We start from the raw sequence: 19,700 nt of genomic DNA, 5'->3' as shown, positions 1-19,700 counted from the left end.
CTATTTAAAGGAAAGGACGTATGGGCAAATATTACATGCAAAACATTGCTGTTATATGAGTGGATAAGTATACACAGTACAGAATCATATCACAAGATCAACCTGCTGAAATGCCACGCAGTAACGTAAAATGATAGCAGCTTATCTTTGAGCTTCCTTCACATAAGCTCTGTGTGCTCAGAATGTTCTGTCAAACTTGGTGCTTGAGATATTGCCTCTAACTAAACCCTATCACTAATTTGGTTATGTTGACGAGTGGTTAAGACTATGTGCTCTGGCAACACAATGCCTAGGTTCAGATTCTGGCTTTGTCATTTATACCCATATACCTTGGATGAGTTGCTTGACATCTCTGTGACTCAGTTTTCTTATTTGGAAAATGAGGATAATATGGGTTTTGGCAAGATTAAATGGGTAATGCATATGTAGCATTGAGGAGAATGTCTGGTCCATAATAAGAACTCAATGAATGTTAGCTGTTATTGTTGTTATTCTTTGTCTGACAGTGTGCTTCTGAGCATGTGGCTGAATTAACATGCAGAGGTGTCAATATTAAGAATCTTCTGTGTTTCCCCAAAGTGCTACATGCTGCAGGGAACTTACCAATGTATAAGACATGGTTTCTATCCCCTAAAAGCTTCCCGTCTCCTTGGGACATGGAGCCTTGACAAAGCCAGAAGGACAGTGGTTCCTAATATATATAAGCCTGTTGCCATTGAGTCGATTCCGACTCATAGTGACCCTATAGGACAGAGTAGAACTGCCCCATAGGGTTACCAAGGAGTGACTGTGGATCCGAATGGCCGACCTTTTGGTTAGCGGCCTGAGCTCTTAACCACTGTGCCACCAGGGCTCCAATATATATATAAATATATGTATACACTAAATATATATAATATATATATCTGTGTGTGTATATATATATGTGTATATATATATATATACCCACACACACTAAGAGGTCCATATCAAAAGATTTTATACATATTTTATATATATATATATATATGATATATATAAAATCTTTTGGTATGGACATATGAAGGATAGCCCCAAACACATATACACAATGTTTCTCATGTAGTTTCAGGGGTTTACAGACTTCCCTTGGACCCTGGATTAAAATGCTTTCAGAGGGTGTCCCAGAGAGAGGAGTGCAGTGGCTGAGATGTGTGGTTCATACCTAGCAGGCCTCAGTCCTTTAAAAAATGCTCCAGATATAATGAATGTGGTTTGTATTATGCTACATTCTCATGGACATAAAAGCACACCTTCATAATTTATAATCTCTACTGTGATTAAGATAAACCAGGAATCTAATGAGTATGGGGTTTCTTTTCTGGGTGATGGGAATGTTCCAAAATTGACTGTGGTGCTGGTTACACGACTCTGTGAGTATATGAAAAACCCTTGAATTATACACTTTAAATGAGCAAATTGCATAGTATATGAATTATATCTCAATAAAACTGAAAAAGATATGTTTTCATGTATTTATTTAGATTTCTTATTTATTCATAATAATTATAATATGTGGTATCTATCATATATATTATATTTCTATATATAATTATATAGTAATATATTTTATATATTTATGCATTTTAATATAAATAAACTGAAAAGAAGGGACCTAGGTCACTTCTCAGCAGAAGCTTCTGGAGCTGGTATGTGGCCCGCCATGTCTCTCCTTCCCTCAGCCCCTGGACCATTAATGGTCCAGATGGAGGCTGCTCCCTTAGCCCGAGTCTCGCTGGAAAGAAGACAGGGAGCAGAGCCACAGCTGACCCTCTGTGGGCATGTCGTGTGAGACAGAAATAAACTTCAGTTGTGGTTAAAAACAAAAACAGCAAGCCAAGAATTACAGTGGCTGTAGCCATTGCATAGGACAGATGGGCTCCTGGGTGTGTAATAACTCTTGGTGCCTTAACTGTCACACTCCTCCTTTCTCTTCTTTTCAAGAAGTGGTCTTACAACCCAAGTGACAGAGAGGGATGCTATTACAGGGTTAGCTTTGAACCTGCTCCGATTTTTATGTTTTTCAGTCAAGCACGTACAGGTAGTAGTTCTTTAGTAGAGGTTGTGGGTTATTTGTGATGTACCCGGCATCCTTGGCACACTCACAACTGGTTGGGGGGTCTCTGCAGTGTTCCAATACAAGGCAGCAGAGAAGCCACTGGCAGACTCCGAGTGCAATGGCTGACCCAAGACAGGCTTGAGTGGCTGGGAAGGCTTCGTGGTGGAGGCGATGGTTGAATTGGGCTTTAGAGGAGGTGTGGGTTTGGGTTGCTGGAGAGCCTGCTTATGGCACAGTGGCTCCTGCTCACCGTGGGGTGTGTACAGCCCTTTCCCCTCTTGGACTTCACCCTGGAGCTGTCTAGACGCATGCTTGTGGTTCCAGGCCATCAGATCTGGCTATCAGGTAAACCCTGAAAGAAGTGTCATGAGAACAGGATTTGGAAATAGAGCAATTTGTCAGTGAAGTAGAATTTTTGCAGATATAATGATTTGAGAAGCTCATTGTCAGGGCTGTATGTAGAGGTGGTCTGGGTAATGACCAAGATGGGGAAGATGCTGGTCTTTCGCCCACATGAGTGTTGGGGAGGGCTTGGCTCATGGCATGGTTGCTAGTTGTGAGAGGCATTGTTTGCCTGCGACAGTGTTGGGTGCACACACCTTGCAATCCCCTTGTCTCTTTCTTTGCACTAAGCTGTGACTGTGGATTAGCTACTTACCATTTGGTCTGTTTCCACGTCTGTAAAATGAGGCAGTGTTTTAAATGACCCAACCCTCGCCTTATAGCATGTTGAGAACTTCTTCCTGAAAGAAAGGTGGGAGCTGGGACACAGCAGGGACCATCAAGGGGCAGGGCCAGAGGGAAGTTGTTGTCAGTTTATTTGGGCCCCAGCCTGTCCTCTTCATTCTGGGCCCCCCTTCCGCAAGGGGCAGACATTCCAATGCAGTGAATTCCAACGACATAACACGAATTACTTACTGTATGTCAGGCATTCTTCTCAGCTCTTTATATACCATTTTATGCTCATACTAGCAAGTGGACATGAATAGTGTCCACATTTCATAGATCAAGAATATGAAGCACAAATAAGTTAAGTGACTTGCCTGAGGTTACACATAGCTACTAAGTGCCAGAGCCAGAAGGGAACTCCAGGTGGCCAGCCTCTTAACAACTCCATTCTCCCCCCCCCGCACTGGCTGTGGCTAACTCAGTGTCAACCTGGGCTGGTGTCAGCTCTCAGGAATCCAGCTGGAGAGGAGGGGTGGGCTGTAGCCTTCTCAGAATGGAGGCACTTGGATGAAGGACTAAGGGAGACCACTAAGGGAGTGCCTGAAACCAACTGAGCTTTGGTGAGTGGGCAGTGCCCTGTTGCCTACTGGCTGGTGCTCAGGAGGGCTGTGAGCAGATGGTCACACAGAGCAGGTGTTCAACAGGAGGGACGAGGCCTGGTGATCAAGCCAGTTGTCGTCAAGTTGACTCTGACTTATGGTGACCCCACCTGTGTCGGAGGAGACCTGTGCTCCACAGGGTTTTCAATGGCTGATTTTACGGCAGTAGATCGCCAGGCCTTTCTTCTGAGGCACCTCTGGGTGGACTTGAACCTCCAACCTTTTGGTTAATGACTGTGTGCCTTACTGTTCGCACCACCCAAGGACAAACTCACCTTAGAGACCGTGTTTTTTTCTAATTTTGGGTATCTCAGTTTCCTAGGAGTTTCTGGATGGAACTTCAGTAGTTTCATATAACCTTGTCACTTTTGCCTTTGACAAACTCAGTCTAATGCTGAGTAAACACTCTGGCCTCCCGGCTGCATGTCTCCCTGCCTTGGGGCTTGGACGATAAGCTCATGTTTTCCAGCCTTGATTATTCTCAATAGATTTTATCTTCCTTCTTTTTCCCTCCCCCTAAGGCTTCATTGTTTCCCATTTGTCCACATCTCTTTCCTCCATTTTTCTTGTTAAGGACAGATTTAGAAAATGAGTTTAGTCTCTTGGCTATTTCGGAGTCATCATTAATTTTTGTCGCTCTTCGTTTCTTAGCAGACCACAATGTCATGCCTTTTTCTCTCTTGTTTTTTCTTGATGGATTTGTGAAAGTACCTTTTATTCTTGGTTAACCCCTTTGTCTCCTAGGACTTGCCTTGGTCCTGAGCGGCCTCCACTCTTTCTGGCAGGTCTCATAGGTGGTTCAGCTGCTGGTTGTGATTGTTAGGGGTTTGAAGGGTCCCCTCTGGTTGTTGTTAGTTTGCCGTTGAGTTGCTTCTGACTCATGGTGACCTTAGGTATAATAGAATGAAATGTTGCTTCATCCTGCACCATCTTCATGATCACTGGCAAGTTTGAATCCATTGTTGTGGCTGTTGTGGAGGAGACTTCCAACCCAGGGGCTCATCTCCCAGCACTGTACTGGTCGGTATTCTGTTGGGATCCATAGAATTTTCACTGGATGATTTTCAGAAGTAGATCTCCAAGCCTCTTTTCATAGCTGTTAGTCTGGAAGCTCCATGAAGCCTGTCTACCACAGGTGATGCTGCTGGTATTGAAATCCTGGCAGCACAGGCTGGGGTTGCACCCCAAATGCACCGTGAAAACACCTGAAGTGTTCATGTCAGACTTGTAATTCACTTTTGCAGAGGTGTACCTCTCTCCCTGATGTACAGTCTCCTTGTGGGCAAAGACTGTTGTTGTTGCGTGCTGTGGAGTTGATTCCAACTCAAAACAACCCCATGTGACAGAGTAAAACTGTCTTATAGGTTTTCTTGACTTTACAGAAGCAGATTGCCAGGTCGTGGGCAAAGAATTAAAAAAAAAAAAAGAAACCCTTTGCTATCAAGTCAATATGGACTCATAGTGGCCCTATAGACTAGGTCTTATTAAATCATATTTCCTTAATATTAAGTACATATTTGAAGAATGAATGAATGAGTGAATGGGGAGTGAATGAGTACAGAAAGCATGCACTTTAGAGGTGGACAGACTAGGCTGTGAACCCCAACTTTGCCAACTCTTTAGCTTTGGATTCTTGGCCAGTGAATTGAGTCTCAGTATCCTTACCCAGAGCACTGGGAAAAGAATTCCCATCTCACAGGGGTTTTGTGAGGATTAAAAGACAGAGTGAACATAAAGCACCTACCTCACTGGCTGCACGTAGTAGGTGCTCAATAAATGCTATGTCCTCCTCCCTGGCAGCTATCTCAGAAGTTCAGTTCTGATTAAAGGGATTCAGGAGCCCCAGCACTGAGCAGCTGGATGTGTGGCTTCTCTGGGATTCTGAGACTCTGGAGAAATTCTGACCTAATATGGAGGGAGACCAGAAGCCCACTGGACAATGCAGTTAGAGAGTTGTATCGGGGAGCTGCCTGGAGGCCAGCACAGCCCTTCCCAGGCTTCCAGGGCAATGTAAGGCACGTGTGCCTTTGCCGGGGCATGTGAGGCGTGTGGTGTGAAAGCACTTCATAAACTACCAAGTTACAATAAAACTTGAGGTATTAGTGTGTTATTATCATCAGGGAGAGAGCTTCATTGGTGTATTATTGTCATCTTTCTGGGCAGTGGTGGTTCAGTGGTAGAATTCTTACCTTGCATGTAGGAAACCCAGGTTCGATTCCTGGCCGATGCACCTCATACACAGCTACCACCACCTGTCACTGGAGGCCGTGTGTTGCTATGATGCTGAGCACGTTTCAGTGGAGCTTCCAGACTAAGGCAGACTAGCAAGAAAGGCCTAGAAATCTGCTTCCAAAAATCAGCCAGTGAAAACACAATGATCACAATGCTTTGATCTGCAACTGATCATGGGGATGGTGCAGGACCGGGCAGTGTTTTGTACCATTGTGCATGGGGTCACCATGAATTGGGGGCTGACTTAATGGCAGCTAACAACAACAATATTGTCGTCCTCAGTGAGGGAATTGAGGCAGAAAAAAGGGGTGGCAGTGACCTGGAGCCAGCCATGCAGGAGGTTCTAAGGCAGATTTAAGCTGTAGCTCTCTAGTCCCTAAGCACTTATTGCTGCCCATTCAGCCCTGAGTCACGCTCCTTTTTCCAGGCAGATGTTTCTCCTTGGTTTTGGTCATCTTTCCGCCTTAGAATTTACATCTGCATTTCTTTAATCTTGTTGAGCCTTGGGCTTTTCCCATGATTTTGAAGGCTTTGCCCAGAATAACGCTCATCCTGTTTGTCTCTGACAAAGGGTCAGTTTGTATAGGCAAAGGGGGTTGAATTCTCAAGAGGGCCACCCCATGCCTGGGGTCGAAGGCACTCACCCTTCAGGGCCTCTGCCTCTCTCTGTGAGATGGTGGACTGGTTGGATGGGACTATATCTGTCTTGTCTAAGCTGGAGCTCTTTCTGCCAATTGGAGTTATCTGTGGTTGAGGTTAGGGGTCATCTAAGCTCATTTGACTTCCCAGAATGATGAGGGCCCTGGAGCCCTTGGGGATCCTAGGATGGGCCTGTTGGGAACCTGCATGAGGTTCTCAGCACCCAGTCTCCAGAGCCCAAGTCCTAAGGGTGCAGAGGCCTGGTCCTTCTTCTGCCTCTTGTATCCTGGTGATGATCAATATATTGTTACAAGAAACTAGTACAACCAGAACGTTCCTTAGAGGCAAGGATGGCAAGACTTCATCTCACATACTTTGGACATGTCATCAGCAGGGACCAGTCCCTGGAAAAGGACATCATGCTTGGTAAAGTAGAGGGTCAGTGAAAAAGAGAAAGACCTTCAACAAGATGGATTGACATAGTGGCTACAACAAAGGGCTCAAATGTAGCAACAATCGTGAGGATGGCACAGGACCGGGCAGTGTTTCATTTTGTTGAATGTGGGGTTGCTATGAGTCGGAATGGCCTCAATAGTGCCAAACAACAACAAATTCTCTTGAGGTAACTAGCAGGTGACCACCTCCTCTCTACGTTTGTCCCCTCATCTTTAAAACGAGTCCAATCCTGTTGTCTTCACCTTCGCCCCATAGGATTACCTGTTGTGAGGGTTGACTGGATTGTATTAGGAAAAGACTTTGACGAGCGTAGAACCTGAGCACCTGACAGGATCTTCAGGGGGTGCTGTGTCCTGTGATTGTTCAGCTGGGTTTGGATGGTGTGGTGTTGCTGAGTCTCCTTGTCAGCCTCCTGGGAGCTTAGTCCTCAAGAGCAGATGCTGAGGTGGGATACAGTGAGCCAATCCCACCGAAGTGTTGGGCTCTCTGGGAAAATTTGACCAAAACACTTTATCCTTTTGGGTTTTGGCTAAAATGGATGCAAAAAAATGCAACTCTGTCTTATTTGAAGATCACGTTAAAGGTAAAGATTTTTTAAACAATGGTGCTGATGTAAATGACAACAGCTTCCTCCGCTGAGAGAAGCACCCCCTCTCTCCTGAGCCTGGCATTTAACCATTGTTGTTTTTGTGCCTTAAGGTCCACTCATGATGGCCCTTGGGGTCATGTGGCTCTTCCCTGAGACATGAATCCATTACTTCCCTCCAGAACCATTTATTGAGGTCTTACTCTGTCCTGGGCAAAGATGAAAAGGTGAATTACATTTAGGTCTTTGGCTTTAGTGAGATAGTCTGGGGGCATTGGAGGGAGACATGTCGAGGCACTTACTGGGCAATGTGGTGGGTGCTCGTGGATCTTTGGAGCACCTGGCAAAGTCAGGGAATACATCGTGGGGGAGGGGAAGACTTCCTGGGGTGAAGCCTACCTGAAACTGGAGAGCAAGTGGGAGTCAGCCCACTAAGAGAGACTTGGTGGGGGAAATGGTGCTGGTGGGCCTGGTGACAGCTGTTCCAGGCATAGGAACCATGTGCTGAATGTTAGAGGTGGGGGTGGGGGGAGTTAGAGGGAAAGTATGGTATGTTTGTGGAACCCCAGGATCCCTCTGAACCTGAAATCAGACTGACAGCATGACCTCCATCATCATTCTGTCCTGTGGCCCCCGAAGTAGGTCGCACTGTAGGATTAGACTCTTTGTTTTCGGCCACCTTGTCTCCCAAGTCAGTCCATGAGCTGAGGCTCCTCTTACTAAGGCAGCAAAGCTCCGAGGAGCTGTTTGTGTCAGGGGGAGTCAGTGCAGAAAGGAGGTTCAGGACAGCAGAAGGACAGGGCCCCCTATGGTGTGCCCGTTTGCTTCCAGACTACAGGTGTCTGATGCCTCTACACTTCCTTCCAGAGGGAGGTCTTGATGCTTCCCCGCCAAGGGTCCCAGACTCTCTTCCAAGTGTCCTAAGGGCCACTGCATCCTAAGAGGTCTCTGCATCCCATATTCGTTTTCCATGCATCTGGCAAAGAGCTTTTCTAAACATTTCAATCTGATCATGCCACTCCTACCGGTGCCTCTGATGCCTTTAGGATAAGAGCCAGACTTCTTGCTGTGGCCGATGAGCGTGCAGCCTGTGCAGAGGCTTGGGGGAGGGAGAGTAGGGTAGGACAGATGTGAGACCAGCCTCAGGATCGGTCCCACCCGTCCTCCACCCACCTCTCCTGCAGCACCTCCTCTGAGGCTCTCTGCTCGGTCACATTGCACCCCTCTCAGCACCTCCAGTGTGCCATGGACCTCGCACTCCTAGCTTTTGCCTGGGCTGTTCCCTCAGCTTGGAAGACTTCTGTTCAGCCTTCAGCTCTCTTTAGTGCCTGCTATTCAAGTTTCAAAAGGAGCTCTGGTGGTGCAATGGTTAAGCACTCAGCTGGTAATTGAAAGGTCGACGGTCTGAACCCACCAGCTGCTCCGCTGTTCCTTTACCACTCTCTTAGGTCCCTCTTCTTTCCTGTTATTGCACTTGACCCAATAAGTATACATTGGATTTTAATACAGGCAGTCCCTGGATTACAAACGAGTTCCATTCCTAAGTATATCTTTAAGTCAGATTTGTACAGTTAGGCACAGTTTGCATCTAATGTTGGTTAGTCAAATGTCTGTCTTAGTATATAGTATATAGTATACCTTTCTATGCATAAAAAAAATAAGAGAACACTTCCAGATACACTAGAACCTCTTTAACGTAATAATACAGTAATAATAATGCTTTGATGCGCATTGTGAAATAGTGCCTGTTTGTTATTACGAATCATTGTGTGTACTTCAGATTTTTAATATAATAGTCTTTACGTGGATTGGTTCGTAACTACGAGTTGTACGTAAGTCGGACATTCTTATCCCGGGGACTAGTTGTAATTATAAAGTTGTGTGATTAACTGATGCCTGTCTTCCCTACTGGACTGAAAACTTTTTGAGGAAAAAGCATCGAGTCTCTTTTCTTTACTACATGATACAGAAGAATGAACAAATCAGTCTTAGGAGAACAGTAACTAGAGACTGACTCCCTTACTTTGGACACATCATTAGGAAAGACTAATCACTAGAAAAGGACATCGTGCTTGGGAAACTCTCAATGAGATGGATTTACATAATAGGCACAACAGTAGATTGAAACATACCGATGATCATGAAGATGGCGCAGGACTGGGCAACGTTTTGTTCTGTTATACATAAGGTCGCCATGAGTTGGAGCCAACTCAATGGCAATTAACATCCACAAAACTCAGCCCTGGGCAAGCCCTGGCACATGGTAGGCAGTGGTACACCATTGTGAGCTAGTGCATGAGTGATTGGGTGACTGGATGGATGGGCTGGGTGATGGTCATTTGTCTCCTTTTATTCAATGGGTAAGCGTCAAACCCAAAGACATCCAGTGAGTTGGCCAAAACCACAGGGCAAATGGAAAGTAGACGTGTGCCTTTGAGAGACTGAACAAACTCTGTGATGTGAGTCAAAGCTTGTTTCATACTGTGTCAGTGCCTCTCAGAACCCGGTCCCCTCAGGAGAGTTAAGGGGAAGGGCCTCACCACCCACCCACCACTCACCACAGTGTCTCCCTCCAAGAGTAAAAGGGCACCTTGGTCCTCTTGCCCTGACCTACATTTGGGAATTCCTGCTGTGCCCCCATGGTGTGAGCAGCCTACCCACTCCAGGAGGCACTGGGGCTGCCCCTTCCTAGGCCAGCTGTCCTCTGTGGCTCATGAGCCTCTGCCAGCTCTAGGAAGGATGGTGTTTGCAAAGAGCAACCGTGTGCTCCTTGTTTATTGTGCAGAAAAGAAAACAAATTAAGCCCTTGTAATTATACTGTCAGGCATGTTCTTAAATAAAGCATAAGCAGTCAGAACTCCATTTAGAATATTAATAATTGCAGTCCTCAGCCCTGATCACAACAGCTTTCTCTTTCTGCTCTGCCTCTCTCCTCCCGTCTATCTTTTCTCCTCTTCTCCTTTGTCTTCCTCACAGGTGCTTGGACTTCAGCAATCCCTGGAAAGCCTAACTGGCTGTGATTAGGCATACCTGTGAGCCCATATTGCACTCTTCAGAGATCATTGTCAGCATTTATTAAGTAGTCTTACGGGCGTGAGGCGGGGCTGGGATTTTCTTTCTCTGCCTCCTTTTTTTGGTTAATCATTGAGAAGTCACATAGTTTTGCCCTTGAGGACACGAGTATTAGAGTCAGTGAGAGCTGAGTGCATTCCCAGCTTGGCTAATGACCAGCTGTGACACTTTAGTCAAGTCATCTAATCTCTTTGAGCTGGTTCTTCCCTCTGGCGACAAAATCATCTTACTCAGGGACATCTTGAGACTTAGATGAGATAATACATTAGAAGTTCTGACACATTGTTGTTCGAAGTTGCCACTGTGTTGGCCTCTGACTCATGGCAACACCATGTATAATGGAACATTGTGACCCATAGGGTTTTCATCGGCTGATAGATCACCAGGTCTTTCTTCCTAGTCTGTCTTAGTCTGGAAGCTCTGCTGAAACCTGTTCAGCATTATAGCAACACGTAAGTCTCCACTGACAGATGATGGTGGCTGCACATGAGGGGCCTTGGCTGGGAATTGAACCCAGGTCTCCCGCATGGAATACAAGAATTCTACCACTGAACCACCAATGCCTCCTCCTGGAACACAGCAAGTTCCTTTTACGTGTTAGGTCTTTTCTTTTTTGTAGCTCTAGGCTGGGTTCCTGGTGATACCAGAATTTTATGGAATTTCTTTTTTCCCTTGTTCTGGACTCACACTTTCATTGATGTGCCTAGAACATGCCAGGCATTTACAAAGTCTTCTGAGCGCCTGGGAAGTGAATGATGTGTCTGTTTGAGAAAACATAGAGTTGGGGAAGTCAGTAACACTGCACAGTGCACAGTGGTTTTTTTTTTTTTTCATTACTAAGGGCCAATTCCCTGAGCAATATGCTGTTATAATGAACATTGCTCTAACTGTCAAGTTGATTCTGATCCATGACGACCCCAAGAGTGGGAGTAGAACTGTGCTCCATAGGGTTTTCAGTGTCTGAGTTTTTTGGAGGTAGATCACCAGGCCTTTCTTCTGAGGCACTTCTGGGTGGACTCGAACCTCTAACCTTTTGGTTAGCAGCAGAGTGCATTAACTGCACTACTCAATGATTTCAACATTGCTAAAAAAACCCAAAAAGCCAAACCCATTGCCATCGAGTCAATTCCGACTCGTAGTGACCCTATAGGACAGGGTAGAACTGCCCCATAGGGTTTCCAAGGAGCGGCTGATGGATTCGAACTGCTGACCTTTTGGTTAGCAGCCAAATGTTTAATCACTACGCCACCAGGGCTCCTCAACATTGCTGTAGTGTTTTATAAATCACTTCTCCAAAGTATCATCTCATTTAATATGCAGTATGAAGGTGAAGTAGAAATTACTATCATTTCCATTTTATTGCTTTGGAAACTGCAAGAGTGAACTTGCCCAAGGCCACATAGCTAGAAGTAGTGGAGTATGGATAGGGGCCCAGTTCTCAGATGCCAAGTTCTATGTCTTTTCTGCTACACTGGGCTGTTTCCTAGCCATTTACAACACCCGGGGGGACATGCACCTGGTTTCTGTACCTCTGGTTCTTGATGCAGCTCTAGGACTTCTGATGGGTCAGTTATCACCTTGCTTTTTCTTCTATTTTCTTTTCTTGTGATACGGGAAACACACAACAACATTGGTTTTATCGGTGATATTACAATAATTGGGTCGTTGCCAGAAAATATCTTGAAAGTAGTTTGAAAACATTCAAATATAGTTAGATTCAAAATCTATCTTAGATATGATTTGGTGGATAATGCAATGATGTTGTTGTTGTTAGGTGTCGTTGAGTCGATTTCGACCCATAGAGACTCTATATGCAACAGAACAAAACACCGCCCAGTCCTGCGCCATCCTTAACAATCATTGTTATGCTTGAGCCTATTGTTGCAGGCACTGTGTCAATCCATCTTGTTGAGGGTCTTCCTCTTTTTTGCTGACCCCCTACTTTACCAAGCATGATGTCCTTCTCCGGGGACTGGTCCCTGCAGATAACGTGTCCAAAGTATGTGAGATGAAGTCTCGCCATCTTTGCATCTAAAGAGCATTCTGGCTGTACTTCTTCTAAGACAGATTTGTTCGTTCTTCTGGCAGTCCATGGTAGATTCAGTATTATTCACCAACACCATAATTCAAAGCCATCAATTCTTTGGTCTTCCTTATTCATTGTCCAGCTTTTGCATGCATATGAGCTGATTGAAAACACCATGGCTTGGCTCAGGCACACCTTGGTCCTCAAAGTGACATCTTTGCTTTTTAACATTTAAAGAGTCTTTTGCAGCAGGTGTGCCCAATGCAATGCGTCATTTGATTTCTTGACTGCTGCTTCCGTAGGCACTGATTGTGGATCCAAGTAAAATGAAATCCTTGACAACTTCAGTCTTTTCTGCGTTTATCATGCAGATAAAATGGTCCAGTTGTGAGAACTTTTGTCTTCTTTATGTTGAAGTGTAATCCATACTGAAGGCTGTAGTCTTTGATCTTCATCAGCAAGTGTTTCAAGTCCTCTTCACATTCAGCAAGCAAGGCTGTGTCATCTGCATATTACAGGTTGTTAATGAGTCTTCCTCCAATCCTGATGCCACATTCTTCTTCATGTAGTCCAGCTTCTCAGATTATTTGCTCAGCATACAGATTGAATAAGTCTGGTGAAAGGATACAACCCTGACACACACCTTTGCTGACTTTAAACCACGCAGTATTCCCTTGTTCTGTTTGAATGACTGCCTCTTGGTCTGCGTACAGGTTTCACATGAGCATAATTAAGTGTTCTGGAATTCTCATTCTTAATGATGTTATCCATAATTTGTTATGATCCACACAGTTGAATGCCTTTGCATAGTTAATAAAATGCAGGTAAACATCTTTCTGGTATTCTCTACTTTTAGCCAAGATCCATGTGACATCAGCAATGATATCCCTCATTCCGCATCCTCTTCCGAATCCCACTTGAATTTCTGGCAGTTCCTATCGATGTACTGTTGCAACCACTTTTGAATGATCTTCAGCAAAATTTTACTTGTGTGTAATATCAGTGATATTGTTTAATAATTTCTGCGTTCTGTAGGATCACCTTTCTTTGGAATGGGCACAAATACGGATCTCTTCCAGTTGATCGGCCAGGTAGCTGTCTTCCAAATTTCATGGCATAGATGAGTGAGCCCTTCCAGTGCTGCATCCGTGTGTTGAAACATCTCCATTGGTATTCTGTCAATTCCTGGAGCCCTGTTTTTCTTCAGTGCCTTCAGTGCGACTTGAACTTCTTCCTTCAGTACCATCGGTTCTTGATCATATGCTACCTCCTGAAATGGTTGATCGTCAACCAGTTCTTTTTGGTACAATGAGTCTGTGTATTCTTTCCATTCTCTTTTGATGCTTCCTGTGTTGTTTAATATTTCCTCTGTAGAATCCTTCAATATTTCAACTTGAAGCTTGAATTTTTCCTTTGGTTCTTTCAGCTTGAAAAATTCGGAGTGTATTCTTCCCTTTTGGTTTTCTAACTCCAGGTATTTGCACATGCCATTATAATACTTTACTTTGTCTTCTCGAGCTGCCCTTTGAAATCTTATGTTCAGCTCTTTTACTTCATCATTTCTTCCTTTTGCTTTAGCTACTCTATGTTCAAGAGCAAGTTTCTGACATCCATTTTGGTCTTTTCTTTCTTTCCTGACTTTTTAATGACCTTTTGCTTTCTACGTGTGTGACATCCTTGACGTCATTCCACAACTCGTCTGGTCTTTGGTCATTACTGTTTAGTGTGTCAAATCTGTTCTTGAGATGGTCTCTAAATTCAGGTGGGATATACTCAAGGTCATACTTTGCCTCTTGTGGACTTGTTCTAATTTTCTTCAGCTTCAACTTGAACTTGCATATGAGCAATTGATGGTCTGCTGCACAGTGTGCCCATGGCCTTGTTCTGAGTGGTGATATTGAACTTTTTCGCCACCTCTTTCCATGCCCATCTCTCTAAACAGGTACTTTAGAAATGTTTCCCTGTGGCCAGCACTGTGACTTGGAAGGGATGAGGTGGACAAATGAGGTCCTGAGGCAGGGCTTGGTCCAGATGGAATAGGAGTGTTCAGTCCAGTTGGGGGGATAAAATTAGCTTGCTTAGACCCTTGATGCCAATATGCCAGCATGTACTGGTTGGTGCTGACCATACTGGTCAGGAAGATTCTTGCATTATCAGGATGCTGGGGAAGGATTCAGGAGGGACATGGATCATAAATTTGTCCTTGAAGGAAGATTTGCAGTATTAAATAGGAAGAGGGAGCAAATTCATTGAATGTGTGTATGAGTATGTGTATGTGTATGCGTGCACGTGCACACAAAAGCAAGCAAGAAACAAAGCCAAGAGAAAAAGAGAGATAAGACATGTTTATTGAGCACTGATACTGTGTTAAGCTGTGTGCTATTCACTCTTCCAACAGTAATGCTATTCCAATAAGTGATATTCTTCCTGTTTTACACATGAGGATTTTGAGGGGCAGAGAGGTTATGTAACTTGCCCAAGGTCACACAGCTAACAAGTTGTGGAACTGGATTCATATCCATAAATGTCTGCTCCAGAGCCTCTGTTCTTTCCACTGTATCATGGCACAAAGGCTGGTTCACCTCTCTGAGGGTCTTTAGGAGCCCAGCTTTCCCAAAGGAATATTGAAAAATTATTTTCTCTTAGCAAGAAAACTGGTATCTCACCACCACTCTTTTTGCTTATGCAACTCTCAGCTTACATGTTCTCCTCCCTGGGGATTCAGCACCATGGCCAGAGACCAGGGCGCCCTCCTTCCCTTCCAGGCACTGTGAACTGTGAACAGCTCCCCAGGGAGAGGCTCCCAGCCCCTCTGGCCCCTTTATCTCCCCTCTAACATCACCACTGCTGCTGGGGCCTGACGTTGCCCTTAAGCAAGTGCCACTGGAGTACATGTGAATAGCTGAGCACCTGTGGTGGACAGGTGGCCGCTCTCTGCCAGCTCTCCTGGTGGGATCCACAAGCAGGGGAGGGGTTCTGAGAAAGGCCTGTACCTTCCCACCCACCCACCCTGCTCCACCCCCAGACCTAAGCCAGAGGGGAGGAGGACTATGATTTGTGACTTTGATTGCCCTGAACGGGAGAACTGGCTAGATCCAGGGGATTCCCAAGGGAACTGAGCTGGGGTGATGTTCTTCCTCTCAGGGCAAAGTTTCTGGGCTCTGTTGTCCAGGGTTGCTGTGTCCAACCCTCCAGCAAGCCAGTCCTGTTTCTGTTGAAGGGAGCCTTGAACAATGGGTTTGTCATGTGCTTTCTCATAAGACTAGGCAAAGGGGATAGACTTTGGGAGGAGCACCACAGAGGTGGCTGAGTTTTGATGCTGGTGGGTTTGTTTTTCATGATGATGGGCCTTCTTCATTCTTAGAAGGCTTTCACCTGGATGGTGCAAAACAAAGTTCCCAAACTGGAAATCAGTACGAACTCTGACTCACACACATGTGCACCGTGTAGCGGCATGGCTAAGGGTGTGGGCTTTGAAATCAGACACAGTGGATTCAGGCCCTGTTTTAACATTACCAACTTTGTGACCTTGAGCTAGATACCTGACCTCTAAGCCATGGATTCTTCATCTGTGAAATAAAGACAAATAATAATAACACTGACCATAAAAGGTTGTTGGGAAAATTCAACGGACTAATGTCTTTTAAGCATATAGTAATTGGCTCCTAACAAGCACTCATTAAATGCTCTCCATTACTTATATTTCTCAGAAAATTATTTCTGTATCCCAATTTTCTTTAGTTTATTTGCATGATTATTGTTAATGATTCTAGACGATTCCCAGAGCAGAGAAAAATGATTAGCAAGTTAATTAATTGTTTGCACTTGTGTTCATAGCTCAAGGTTTTAAATTACGTTGAGGTCAGTTATAGCAGTGCTAGAATAAGGAAGATTGAGTTTGGCACCCTGTTCCCTGAAAGATCTGTGAAATTCAAACCAATTTACCTGCATGCTTTTATTTAACAATGATGTGTTTTTTGTGATCAGGGTGCAAACTTTTCATTTTGCTTTGTGAAAAGGACTGTAAGCAGAAACACAGGTCACATATCTAATGTTGTGGTAGAAGCCCCTCGGGTGGTACAAACGGTTAAGTGCTGGACTTCTAACTGAAAGGGGTTCAGACCCACCCACAGGTGCCTCAGGAGTAAGGCCTGATGATCTGCTTCTGAAAGGCCGCAGCCTTGAAAACCCTTTGAAGCACAGTTCTGCTATGGCACACATGGGGTCACCATGAGTCGGAGTCAACCCGATAGCAACTAACAACAACAACCACCACCACGTGATGGTCCTCCCTGGGGGTGCCAGCCTTTTGCTGCGCCTGTTCACTCTTCTCCCTCTTGTTTCCCTAAGTCTCAATGCAAAGCTCCTTGTCTCGCTAGACAAATGTTAGATCCTCAGACGGCCTGGGAAGAAGGCAAAGAAACAGCTCCTTGAGGATCTGCGTGGGCCGAGTGGGATGAGGGTTTGGCTCTGAGTTCTAGATATTCAGTATGAGATAAGAGTTCTTATCTCCTGTCTTCCTTGCACCGAGTCTTGGTGGATTCTGCCAGGTCTCAGCAGGAGTGAGGCCGTGGGCGTAGGAATGAACACCGCTTTTCCCAAACATTTTGCAGAATTGGGCAATAGAGGCCAACAGACAGTACATGGTATGAATTACAGACAACAGTGGTGTAATGACATTGTTTGGTGAATAAATTAAAGCCCTGAGTCATGAGGCCAATAACAGAGAGGGAGCAGAAGTGTAATTAAAAGGAGAAAAGAGATGTTTTCGGCTGACACTGGAAGTGAGATAGAGGTGGAAGTGGGGCGGGTGCAGGGGGTGGCCCGCCCTTTCTCCTGGCTGGAGCCCAGGAGAGAGGGCATGGCTGTTACTGACAGCCGAGGAAGGTGAGAAAGGGGGCCAGCCCTTCTGCAAGCAAGGAGAGAGTGATGGCGTGGAGAATTTGAGTGGGAGCAAAGCCACATGGGCTTTGGAACTAAGGATAAATGTCAGATCCTTGGAGTCCCTGGGTGGTGCAAACAGTTAAGCACTCAGCTATTAACCAAGAGGTTGGAAGTTTGAATCTACCCAGAGGTGCCTGGGAAGAAAGGCCTGGAGATCTACTTCCAAAAAATCAGCCACTAAAAACCCTGCAGAGCACAGTTCTACTGTGACACACGTGGGGTTGGAATTGACTTGATGACAACTGGTACTGGTTAGATCTTGAGCTCTGCACTAATTGAAAATAAGCTGGGGTGGGAGAATTCTTTTTTTTTTTTTTAAAGTTTTTTTAAAATTTTTTTTATTGTACTTTAGGTGAAGGTTTACAGAACAAATAATTTCTGATTAAACAGTCAGTACACGTTGTTTTATGACATTGGTTAACAATCCCACGACATGTCGACACTCCGTTCTTGAACTTGGAGGATCTTTTTTCCTTTGGTGAAGATATACATAGCTAAAGATACACCATTTCAAAAATTTCTACATGTACAATTCAGTGACATCAGTTACGTTTTTCCAGTTGTGCTGCTATTCTCACTATCCTTTTCCAAATTATTCCATCACCGTTGTCTTCAACTCACTGTCCCTTGGCTTCCCATCAGATCTTTTGAGTTGTTTTTGTCAATTTGATCTCACATAGATAATTCTTTTTTTTTTTTTTGTACTTTAGATGAAAGTTTACAGAACAAAACAGTTTCTCATTAAACAGTACATACATTGCCCTATGACAATGGTTAATAACCCCACGACATGTCAACACTGTCCTTACTCAACTTTGGGTTCCCTATCGCCAGCTTTCCTGTACCCTCCTGCCTTCTAGTCCTTTTCTCTGGACTGCTGTGCCTCATTAGTCCCGTTTTGTTTTATGGGGCTATCCAATCCCTGATTGAACGGTGAATCGCAGGAGTGACTTCACTACTGAGCTGAAAGGGTGTCTAGGGGCCATAGTCTCGGGGTTTCTCTAGTCTCTGTCAGGCCAGTAAATCTGGTCTTTTTTTTTGTGTTAGAATTTTTCTCTGCATCCTTCTCCAGCTCTGTCCAGAACCCTCTGTTGTGATTCCAGTCAGAGCAGTCAGTGGTGATAGCTGGGCACCATCTGGACTCAGTCTGTACTGTACTCAGTCTGGTGGAGGCCTTGGTAGCTGTGGTCCATTAGTGCTTTAGACTAATCTTTTCCTTGTATCCTGTTCTCTTCATTCTCCCTTGCTCCTGAAGGGGTGAGACCAGTGGAGTATCTCAGATGGCTACTCACCGGCTTTTAAGACCCCAGACGCTACTCACCAAGGTAGAATGTAGAACATTGTCTTTATAAACTGTTATGCCAAGTGAGCTAGATGTTCCCCGAGACCACGGTCCCCACAGTGCTCTGCCCAGTAATACAGTCCTTCAGGGAGTTTGGGTGTGTCTAGGGAGCTCCCATGACCTTTCCTTGTACAAGTTGTGCTGGCTTCCCCAGTAACATGTACCGTCTGACCCTTCACCAAAGTTACCACTTATCTATTGTCTATTTAGTATTTCCCCCCCACCCCTCCCATCCCTCATAACCAACAAAGATTCTTACTTTTTGTGTGTAACATTTTTCATGAGTTTTACAGTAGAGGTCTCATACAATATTTGTCCTTTTGTGATTGACTTACTTCACTCAGCATAATGTCCTCTAGTTTCATCCATGTTATGAGATGCTTCACAGATTCATCATTGTTCTTTATCATTGCATAATACTCCATCGTGTGTATGTACCATAGTTTGTTTATCCATTCATCTGTAGACGGGCATCTAGGTTGTTTCCATCTTTTTGCTATTGTGAACAATGCTGCAATGAATGTGGGTGTGCATATGTCTATTTGTGTGATGGCTGTTATTTCTCTAGGATATATTCTTAGGAGTAGGATTGCTGGATTGTAGGTATTTCTATTTCTAGCTTTCTAAGGAAGCGCCGTATTTTCCGAAATGGTTGTATCATGCATTCCCACCAGCAATGCATAAGAGTTCTGATCTCCCGGAAGCCTCTCCAACATTTGTTATTTCCAGTGTCTTTGATTCATGCCAGTAATGCCGGGGTGAGATGGTATCTCATTGTAGTTTTAATTTGCATTTCTCTAATGGCTAGTGATCGCGAGCATTTCCTCATGTGTCAGTTGGCCGCTTGAATGTCTTCTTTGGTGAAGTGTCTTTTCATTTCCTTTGCCTGTTTTTTAATTGGATTATTTGTCTTTTTGTTGTAGAGGTGTTGGATTTTCTTGTAGATTTTAGAGATTAGACCTTTGTCTAACTTGTAATGTCCAAAATTTTTTCCCAGT

General features: G+C 44.6%; 1 protein-coding gene and 1 non-coding gene across 9 annotated transcripts in view; both read left to right on the top strand.

The window, feature by feature from the left end:
• The window catches only part of NTRK3 (neurotrophic receptor tyrosine kinase 3), a 469,571-nt gene that overhangs the window by 92,929 nt on the left and 356,942 nt on the right, over positions 1-19,700 (top strand). The gene's annotated exons all lie outside the window — the stretch shown is intronic.
• Positions 5,565-5,635, top strand: TRNAA-UGC (transfer RNA alanine (anticodon UGC)). The gene has a single exon. It is a non-coding gene; the product is annotated as a tRNA-Ala (tRNA).

This window comes from Trichechus manatus, unplaced genomic scaffold (genome assembly GCF_000243295.1).
Source record: "Trichechus manatus latirostris isolate Lorelei unplaced genomic scaffold, TriManLat1.0 scaffold00009, whole genome shotgun sequence".
Classification (NCBI taxonomy): Eukaryota; Metazoa; Chordata; class Mammalia; order Sirenia; family Trichechidae; genus Trichechus; species Trichechus manatus.
The sequence above is the reverse complement of the archived record's forward strand: the minus strand, read 5'-3'. Positions and strand labels throughout refer to the sequence as shown.